A 10,736-nucleotide genomic window follows, 5' to 3' on the forward strand; every position below is an offset into this window, starting at 1 on the left:
CAATGTTGTTTCAAAATTTCAAAGCTATCTGTGAAGGACTTTCGCAACTTCGCAACTGGGTCCCTGTAAAATTAGAAAGTTCGAGTGCCAGTTGTGACCGTTGAATTTAGTTGATATTATCTTCGTTAATGATAAAATTATTGAAGACAATGAAAGCGATTGTGAAACGAAAATTAACTGTAACAACAACATATTTTTCCTAATAAAAATTGAAAAACGGGTATTTTATAAAAACAAATCGTCGATTTACATAATACCTTGGACTCGTAGGCTTCACACAAACCAATGCTACTCTTCCGCTGTTTGGGCCCCATACTAGCAAAAGTACCTTGAACATATAAATTATTATTGTGAATTTATAAAATATATTACTATAAAAAAATGAAAAAATGTTTCTAGTATATATTTGTACGAGAATGCATGGTGAGTACCCCCTATTCGTGGATTCATAGATTTCTTCTCTGAACTGTGCTACGAAAGTCTCCAATCTAGAAGGAATGGGGACCTTAAAGTAACAGCATCTTAAATAATAAACTCTTTTATTGACACCCCATACCTCTTGGAATGCTATAAATTGTTTGTATTGAATAACTACCACTAGGGTTGACATCACGACTTGCTCTATATTCCACATTGCAGAACGGTCGTTCATAGCATGACAAGAGGTATTGTACTGCTAAATGAAATCTCTTGGTCTCTTGACATTTACAGTAACGATTACGACCTTTCAGGTTTCAAGAGTCATTTTACAAAAGAATTCTAAAATATATATTTGTTAACAGTTTAATGATTTGTAAATAATGTCATTTGAGTTGTAATCTTCTTAATACATAAAAATATGTTCGTACACGCTAATCTCTGAAACCGCCCAACCGATTTCAATGAAATTTTGTCAATATGTATGGTTGGTTCCAGCTTAAAATATAAGATAGTTTTGGACCCGATTAATGGCGTTGTTGTAGAGATATATTTTGTTATAAGAATTCTCATCCAAAAATACGTTCAACCACAAAATTTTACTCCTCTACACCCCCTCCTCCTCAACATTTTTAAAGCGATTTTAAAGATTTTTTATAGGAAAAAAGGTCATTATTCATTTTTAAGGTTGTATTAGCTTTCATTAGATGACGGTGTGAACAAATCTATTGACATGTGTATTACGCATATAGAGAAAATACCACAGTCAAACATCGTTTCATTTTCAGTGCTGATTTAAGTGTTTTCCTGAAATTGCAACGATGTTTGTGTGAGGTATTTTCTCTATATGCGTAATACAAGTCAATTCACGTAAGGTGGTCTGTGGCAGGACAACATCTGCCCGGGCCCAGTAATCAACATAACTTTACATCGGGCGCACATGCACTCCCACTACAGACTTCTAGCATTTAAGATGATATGATTTATTTTCTTTCAGAGTGTTTTTAACGAATTAACCTTAAAAGTAAATATAATATTTAAAGCTTATCTTGGCTGCAATATGCATTAGACACAAAACTTTTCAAATCACATAATAATTATTTCACTATAAAAAGACGGCGGTTAGGCGCTAACGAACCAACTTTAAACTCGCACTCAGGAATCAATGCCCCATTTGCTTATCTGCAGGCATTAAGTTGTCAGGTTCATGCGCGGGCCACCCCTCCCCGAGGACTTACTATCCCTCGCATTCCAAAGTCACCCCTGCCACGAGTGGGTGCCGGTACCAACAACCTTCCCAAAACAGAAATATACCCACTGTTTACTCTGACGCAGGGTTGGAGTGCTATTTCCCAAGTCAATAATAGCTTCACGCTATTTACTGTGTGCTGGTGTTGTTTATTTTACGTTTTGGATCAGAGTCAGTGGAAGATTGACGATGAGGTTGACGGCGATATCGAAAATCGCAATGATATATAACACTACCTGAAGTTCTTGGCGTTGCGAGGACTTTTTGGAGAGTTTTTCGAAATCAGACGTAGAAAGTAGTAATTCTTCTGTTCAATATATTTTGAACGTGAAGTGTGCAAAATTTCATCACGAACTATCAACATTAAATACGAAAAGGCATGGAGTGGTTTTTCGAAATCTCGCATAGAAAGAAAACTTTCTCTTCTTTGAAAGGTTACTTCGTCTCGGAATAAAACTGTAGATTTGTATAAAAATCAAAACCAACCACCCACAGACGCGCTTCTTTTTATAGCATTATACAAGATAGAAGATAAGATTATAACTTTGAACACTATTTGCAAACGATGGTGTCTTTTGACTTATCTTTATGTATGAAATTAAATCTTACAAAACATGATCCTCTTCCAAACTAGTTGCTTCTCATGTAGCTTTGCATTAGTCTTCATCAATCAAGATTTTTGCTCTCATTATTGTATTATCCTTGATATTAGTACATGAGCTCATCCATAGATGACATTAGATTAGTCTTTTAGGTTTTAGGTTAAATAACCTCAAGGTTGGGGTCCATATTATTCCAACCGCTTGCTAATTAAGATATTAGAGCCGTTGCCAATTTTCCACAATAAAAGTCCAAGTGTGTTGTTGATGCTGGAGTTTTATTGATTGAGATAGTTTGTGAGAAAACCCCGAAGATTAAACAAAAATCATTATAATTTTTGTCTTTTTCCTGCTGCACGAAGGCCTCCTCTGCCATCTCCCTTATAGTTTTTTTAAGTGGTGTTTTTACATTTTCCATTGACCTCATAGCTCAGCTTATTGGGTGACCTTGCAACCTCTTAGTTTGTTATGTGTGCCACGAAATAATGAGACTCGCTCATTGGTTATTCAGCCTTCGAGAGATATGCCCATCAATCTCTATTTGTTTTTTTTTAGGTATTTGGTTAAACAATACAACATATCCAGTCTACATATTAATTAGTATTCATCCCATTTTGACGTTTTTGGCTTGACTTGAATTTAGATTTGGTGTTCCGCACTCATAGCTTTGAATCATCGGACATTTTTTACATTAAGTGCACAAATTAATAAACCTAAATTTATTAATTAATGATTCTTAAAAAAGTCGTAGGAGGTACGAAATAAAGATATTTTAACCTGAACGTACCTGAAGGTAAAATCACATACGATCCGTTTGTTTCTGTTAATTTTTATTTTTTTGCTTATTGATTGCTCAGATATTGGTTACTACTTATTACTTTTGGGTTCCGCCGCCCCGGGAACTTTTTATTGTATAAGCAGCACCTATGCAGTAGATCACCCCAAGTGGTTCGCTATGTTTGGTGACGGGTGCACGGGTTTATCGGGTGAGGTGCGTTCAGGATTTTTATTCACTAGCTTCGTGGCGTGCTAGATTGAGAAGGGCTGGTTTGGGGAGACCCTTTGACCTTACACTTGGACACAATGATCCCTAGATTCCTACCCAACCTTTAGACCTTCCCAGAACATTATCTCTTTCATTTTCTTAAAAAAGACCCTCCATACAGCATCCCAAAAGATGACATAGGCCGTGAAAAAAAATATTTTCCTCAGGGATCCTGCGTGGGGTTAATTTTTAAAATAAATTGCACATCGCTAAAAATTGAAAATCAACCAATAAACATATTTGGAGCCATTTCCATAAAAATGCAGCTTTTACGACGACACGAAGAAATAAAAAAAACAGCTCATCAAATGGAGTAAAAAAATTTACATCAAAAAAAATAAATTCAAACCCAAAATCGGTAAACACTCACCAAAATTTGACACCCTATTTCATACTAAAACGTTACGTGTATATTTAATTTAAAAAAAAAGTAGCTGACATAAAAAAAAAATGGGTGTGTCAAGCCTACGCAAGACAGAAGTGAAACTTCTAGTATTCTTCTCTCTCTCTCTTTTCATTTCATTCTCTCTTTTTTTCTGTCTATTGACATATTTATAAGTAGCATGTGATAAAAAAAATTAAAAGTTATAAAAAAAGAAAAAAAAAATTAGTTAAAGCGGGGATCGAACCTCGGTTCTTCACGACCACAGTCGTGCGCTCTGCCTGTAGACAGCGAAGATGAGTTAGGAGAGTGAGTTAAACTAGGTATATAATATTTACACCTTGCTAATGTTTTCAGTATTATTAGGGCTTTTTTATACTAATTTTCATATATTTATTGGCAGGTAGAGTAGAAATTAATATTGTTTAGCGTTTGCCAACGACCATACCATGTTGAACACACCGGTTCTCGTCCGATCACCGAAGTTAAGCAACATTGGGCGCGGTCAGTACTTGGATGGGTGACCGCTTGGGAACACCGCGTGCCGTTGGCCTATTTTTTATTTTAATTTCATGTTTTTTTTATTTTTTTATCATTACTATAATTAATAATATCATAAAATTCTTTAACTTTTCAAGTATGCTACAGGCCTAAAATATTACTTAGTGGATTGATATTATGGTCAACCATTGAAAAAAAAAATTCCTACAAACTTATTAATGTAATTACGATCTTTTTCAAGCGCGTATGTAATGATTATTTTTATCAACCTCGCACACACCTTGCTAATTTTTTCAATATTATTAGGGCTTTTTTATACTAATTTTCATATATTTATTGGCAGGTAGAATAGAAATTAATATTGTTTAACTTTTGCCAACGACCATACCATTTTGAACACACCGGTTCTCGTCCGATCACCGAAGTTAAGCAACATTGGGCGCGGTCAGTACTTGGATGGGTGACCGCTTGGGAACACCGCGTGCCGTTGGCCCATTTTTTATTTTAATTTTATGTTTTTTTTCATTTTTTTATCGTTAACATCATAAAAAATTTTATATCATTCTTTAACTTTTCAATTATGCTACAGGCCTAAAATATTACTTAGTGGATTGATATTATGGTCAACCATTAAAAAAAAAAAATTCCTTAAAAACAAAAAAATAATATTCCATGGCCGAGAATCGAACTCGGATCAACTGCTTCGAAAGCAACTATGCTGACCATTACACCACCAACGCCAGTTGTCGAGATGAGCTAAGAAGCATTTATATTTTACTTCAAAACTTTTACTACATCAAATGAACTTTAATCGGTCCCGCATTTTCGTTTCGGTCATGAGTTGGTTTTACTCCTCGAAATTGCATGACGCGCGTAAAGAAGTTTCACTTCAATAATACCGTTTTCTCATAAATAGTAAATGTTTATCAAAATTTGAATCCCAATTATTCTGAAATGTTATCTAAATATGACCCTTTCGTTACTCTAATAAAATATCTGCTTCTAAAAAGAGATTGATTTCTTCAAAAAAGTAAGGTTTGTTTTCATTTTGAATCGTATTTTATTCTTCAATTGATTTTCAATTATCAGGGTGCCTATTTTAAATCTTGTGATGCAAGAATATAGTCTAATTATGACAAATAGTAGAAATCGCTGCCTTATCAATGAGGCCCCTAAATTGTACTTACTCTTTTTGTATATGCCTGTTTTTGATGTAGAACTGTTTACTCTTCGTCAGGAAGAAAGTCAAAGAGTTTTTAGATAGTAAATAAAAGTCATTAAGGATTTTTTTATTCAAATTTTAATAGTAAAGTAGTAATCCATCAACCGTCGAAATGAAAGATAAATATTAAATTATCAAAACTTATTTTATAACTTTTAGCTTATTAGATATCGCACAAATCTCTCGTTTGGGGTAAATGTATTACCCCCGTTTGGAACGAAAGTGTTGAATTCACTAAAAGTTTATTACGTGATTTATTTTTTGCATATTTTGTATTATTGTGGGTATTGAATTCTCATTATAATATTAGCAAATAACACGTCTATTTAAATCACAGCCCTGTTTCTGAGTCCTGGTCTACCGGTCTACCCAACCCCCTCCGATCCACCCCCTAGTTCCACCCACGCCCAAATATCTATGGCGTATAATCAATACAAACATCAGGTATCAAATAACTAGAGGAGAGTGCAGCGCCCGGACACCCTAGATCTAGGAACACTGGACCTGGCTATACAGAAATTTGATGATCATTAACCCCCTTACTTATAAACGCGGTGTAAATATAACGCGGCGCGTTAAGTCGGAACAGTGATAAACTGGACTTATTACCACGGCGTTTGAACGCTTAAAACGGCTTTGAGCCAGGCTTAAGGCCGACTTGAACGTTAAACCGGCATGTAAGAATATAATTAGTAAGACGGAAAGTTGTTAAATTTGTAATGTCCGCACCTCATACGAACCACGTGGTGACGTGCGAAAAAAATTAAATCCAGACAAAATTGTTGTGACTCCGGGATAATCTTAAACTCTTAATAAAAACTCCGGTTTCCAACAAAACGGTTTGAACTTTATTGTGATATACAATGGAATCGAATACAAACGCTGGAATAATCTGGACCCCGACCTTGAAGTTGCCACTTTATTTATTATGCTGTTATTCTCGACAACTGACGCCATCTACGAGTAAATATGGGTTATATATGTGCTATAGATAGGTGAGCTCACATAAAAATATCATGGGTAGTATAAAAATCAAAATGAGTAGGTACTGAATACATTCATGATTCCTGCATTTTGGCTGATTCTAAGACATTTATTATCAAGAACAAACGAACACAAATCATATAAACTTATCTACGTTTCGTTCGAAAAAATTAGAGTAGGTTCTCTGATTCATACCTAAAGCGTTAATCATAGGTTCTGGCCACACAAAAACCCGCACAAAGCACTGAGATGCTCCCAACTAGCAAAATGCAAAAATAAAGAGTGTATGGGCTTTCAATCAATTTTCAAGTATTTATTAACCTACATGAAGTTATATTTTTATCAAATTATTTAAACTAAATGTATTATTTATATTTTTATGGGTTCACATCTTTAATAAATTTAATGTCAAGACGAATTTCAGATGATTCAATAGAATATTTTCAATTTTGTTTTTCTTTTATTTGCTGGTAAGCATTTAGCGGTGAAATAATATTATTTCATTTTGTTATTCATTGTTAACAGTAACTTATCTACTTCATATGGAAACTGTTTTGGAAATTTGTGGTTTTTAAAATCATTCATTTATTTATTTATTTTAATATCAACGGTATAAAATATTCCATATACAGTAAATTATAAACAGTGACATCAGAAAATATACAATTAACAGAAACTCTAGATGGATATAAAAAGTTAGAGATACAAGTACATGCAAAACTTATAGGTAGACTAGGTTAGATTAGTATTGATTGAAATATATGATAGTATAGATACATGATATAATATATTACAATAGCTAAAATGTAAGCATTTATATTCAGGTTTTGGTTGAAAGTAGTTAAGTGCCAATCAAGCTGTTAGTTCACCTTATTGACTATTTTTATTGACCCAAGTTTCCTCAGTTGCCCCAGGCAGTTCATTTTATATACATATTTATTTGACTTTTTACGTAAGTATGAGTAGACTTACATTTTATTGGCCATTATTTAAAAGATATGATATTAGTATTTTTAATTTTAAATGTATAATTTTTTTTTTTTTTTTTTTTTATAAATTTAATTTAGATTAAATTTGATAATATTATTATTAAGTTCTGCAAGTGTTTTAGTTTTTTATTATTGTGACAGCTGTTTCGGCTTACAAGGCCATTTTCAAACTGTGGTTAGTCCACATTGAGACGACGTTTTTATACTATTTCAAATGTAAATTTTGAAGGTGCATACATTGATTTATTACTGGTTACACCGATGACATGATCTATTGTTGGTTAAACCAATCTATGTTTTCCCCTCAGTAAATGGTAATGGGTTCTTAATTATTTACTAATGACTTTATTGCTATGAATTATTTGGGTGCATTATACTGCTTGGGTTTTGTGAAAATACTAAGAAGTGGTGAGTAAATTACTTTCCGCACTTTATTAATTAGTGTTAAATTTGGGTCATTCGTTCGTTTATTGATTTCTAATTGTTCAAGTAAATTTAATCTAATGCCCTTCTTTTCTATATGCAATGGTTTAGGACCCTTGTTGTTAAGTGGGGTATGACCATTCACCAAGAGATGCTCTGCGAATTTTGAGGATGTGTCTTTATTATTATAACATCGTACATGTTCTTGGAATCTAGTTGAGAATGCTCTCCCCGTTTGTCCGATGTAAGTGGCGCTACAATCGGCGTGGTCACATTTTAATTCATATATGCCACTGTTATTGAGTATAGGGATTTTACTTTTAGAGTTTTTAAGGCTTGTTCCTAAATTATTGTTTGTTCGAAAAGCTATATTTAAACCACATTTTTTAATTTCTTTTGCAATTTTTTCAGATATTGGGCCGAGGAATTCGAGACATGCAAATTTTTCTATATTTTTGTTATTTACCGGATATATTAAATTGATTTTATTTTTATATTTCTTATTTTTTATTATTTTTTCAATGTTATTTGCCTCATAGCCGTTATTAATCGCGATCGTTTTTATCGTTTCCTTTTCTTTTACATAAGCTTTATTGTCTAAGGGAATGTTAATGAGTCTATGTACCATTGAATGGTACGCTGATAATTTATGAGACCAAGGATGATTTGAATTTGAATTTATTGTTGTATCTGTAAAAGTTGGTTTTCTAAATATTTCAAAGGTATGTTTATTATTACTTTTACCAATTGTCAGATCTAAAAAGTTTATTTTACCTTCAATCTCATGTTCAACTGTGAAGCAGATTTTATTATTAACGGTGTTGGCCCAATTAGTAAAGATATCTAACTGTCGGTTGGTACCATTCCAACATATAAGGATGTCGTCTACGTATCGGACATAGTATACTATATGTTTAGCTAAGGGAGATTTAAGAATTATATTTTCAATATAATCCATAAATATCTCCGCTAGAAGTGGACTTAATGGTGACCCCATGGGGAGACCATCATGTTGTTGGTAATATATATCATTGAAAATGAAATAATTTGTATCTACGCAGATTTTTATGAGCTGGAATAACTCTTTTCTTATTACCGGATTGATATTGCATTTTTCCAAGATATTTTCAATTATTATTAGGCATTCTTTAATGGGGATGTTGGTAAATAGGGATTTTACGTCTAGAGAAATGAATTTACAGTTATGCGGGAGATTAAAATTCTTTATTTTATTAACTAGTTCTATCGAGTTTTTGACACTGTAACGTGGTGAAAAATTTGTTAATTTTTTGAAGATGAAGTTAAGTCTTTTAGCCAGGTTTGATGTAGGGGCGTTAATAAAAGATACTACGGGCCTTATTGGATTATTCGCTTTATGGAGCTTAGGTTGGCCATACAGAGCTGGGGCTCTTGGGTTCATGACCCTTACGTTTTTCTTTGACCATTCGGTGGGAAATATGGCATTGCAATTATTTATAAGGATGTTGACGTTATTGACAATTTTATTGGTTGGATCCTTAGTTAAAATTTTAAAATCTTCTGGTAACAAGAAGTCTTCCACCTTACTGATGTAATCAATTCTATCTAAAATAACGATTGAGTTACCTTTGTCAGCTTTGGTTATAGTTAGATTATTATTTTTAATTTTATCTCTAATTTCTTTCAATGTTCGGGTTTCTGTACTGACAGCATATTTATTTTTATTGTTTATCGATTTTAGTGTTTTTTCTAAAATAACTGCCGTGACGTGTTTTGTTAAATTATTATTTTCCACTTTACGTAGAGAAATTTCAGTGTCGATAGCTAATGATTCTATTTGTTTGGGTGTTACTTCGCTAGGGATTTTATATTTAAAGCCTTTATCTAATAAATTATTTTCATCCGTTTCAAATGCAGTTTACCATTTACTGAGGGGAAAACATAGATTGGTTTAACCAACAATAGATCATGTCATCGGTGTAACCAGTAATAAATCAATGTATGCACCTTCAAAATTTACATTTGAAATAGTATAAAAACGTCGTCTCAATGTGGACTAACCACAGTTTGAAAATGGCCTAATGTTTGAAATTAACATTTAAACTTCACGCATGGGAATTTGATACCCTAGATTTTGATACACGTGAACATATTAATGGAATTATATTTGAAAAATTTAAAACACAACAAAATAAACTTCAAAATTTGATTGATAACAAAAATAAAAGTTCTAAAATAACTAAGATTCCCACCAGGAAAAATATAGAATTTTATAAAAAAACTGTGAATTTGTCAAACACTGCATTTGAAACGGATGAAAATAATTTATTAGATAAAGGCTTTAAATATAAAATCCCTAGCGAAGTAACACCCAAACAAATAGAATCATTAGCTATCGACACTGAAATTTCTCTACGTAAAGTGGAAAATAATAATTTAACAAAACACGTCACGGCAGTTATTTTAGAAAAAACACTAAAATCGATAAACAATAAAAATAAATATGCTGTCAGTACAGAAACCCGAACATTGAAAGAAATTAGAGATAAAATTAAAAATAATAATCTAACTATAACCAAAGCTGACAAAGGTAACTCAATCGTTATTTTAGATAGAATTGATTACATCAGTAAGGTGGAAGACTTCTTGTTACCAGAAGATTTTAAAATTTTAACTAAGGATCCAACCAATAAAATTGTCAATAACGTCAACATCCTTATAAATAATTGCAATGCCATATTTCCCACCGAATGGTCAAAGAAAAACGTAAGGGTCATGAACCCAAGAGCCCCAGCTCTGTATGGCCAACCTAAGCTCCATAAAGCGAATAATCCAATAAGGCCCGTAGTATCTTTTATTAACGCCCCTACATCAAACCTGGCTAAAAGACTTAACTTCATCTTCAAAAAATTAACAAATTTTTCACCACGTTACAGTGTCAAAAAC

The 10,736-nt window shown here is 32.8% G+C and overlaps 2 non-coding genes across 2 annotated transcripts; both read left to right on the plus strand.

Moving 5' to 3' along the window:
* The first annotated feature begins 4,126 nt into the window (after window positions 1–4,126).
* LOC149418366 (5S ribosomal RNA) lies at window positions 4,127–4,245 on the plus strand. Its single transcript, XR_016303068.1, has one exon. It is a non-coding gene; the product is annotated as a 5S ribosomal RNA (ribosomal RNA).
* Window positions 4,246–4,567: 322 nt separating this feature from the next.
* LOC149418367 (5S ribosomal RNA) lies at window positions 4,568–4,686 on the plus strand. Its single transcript, XR_016303031.1, has one exon. It is a non-coding gene; the product is annotated as a 5S ribosomal RNA (ribosomal RNA).
* The last annotated feature ends 6,050 nt before the right edge of the window (window positions 4,687–10,736 follow it).

This window comes from Hesperophylax consimilis, chromosome 13 (genome assembly GCF_061612785.1).
Source record: "Hesperophylax consimilis isolate HC1 chromosome 13, BYU_Hcon_1.0, whole genome shotgun sequence".
Taxonomy (NCBI): Eukaryota; Metazoa; Arthropoda; class Insecta; order Trichoptera; family Limnephilidae; genus Hesperophylax; species Hesperophylax consimilis.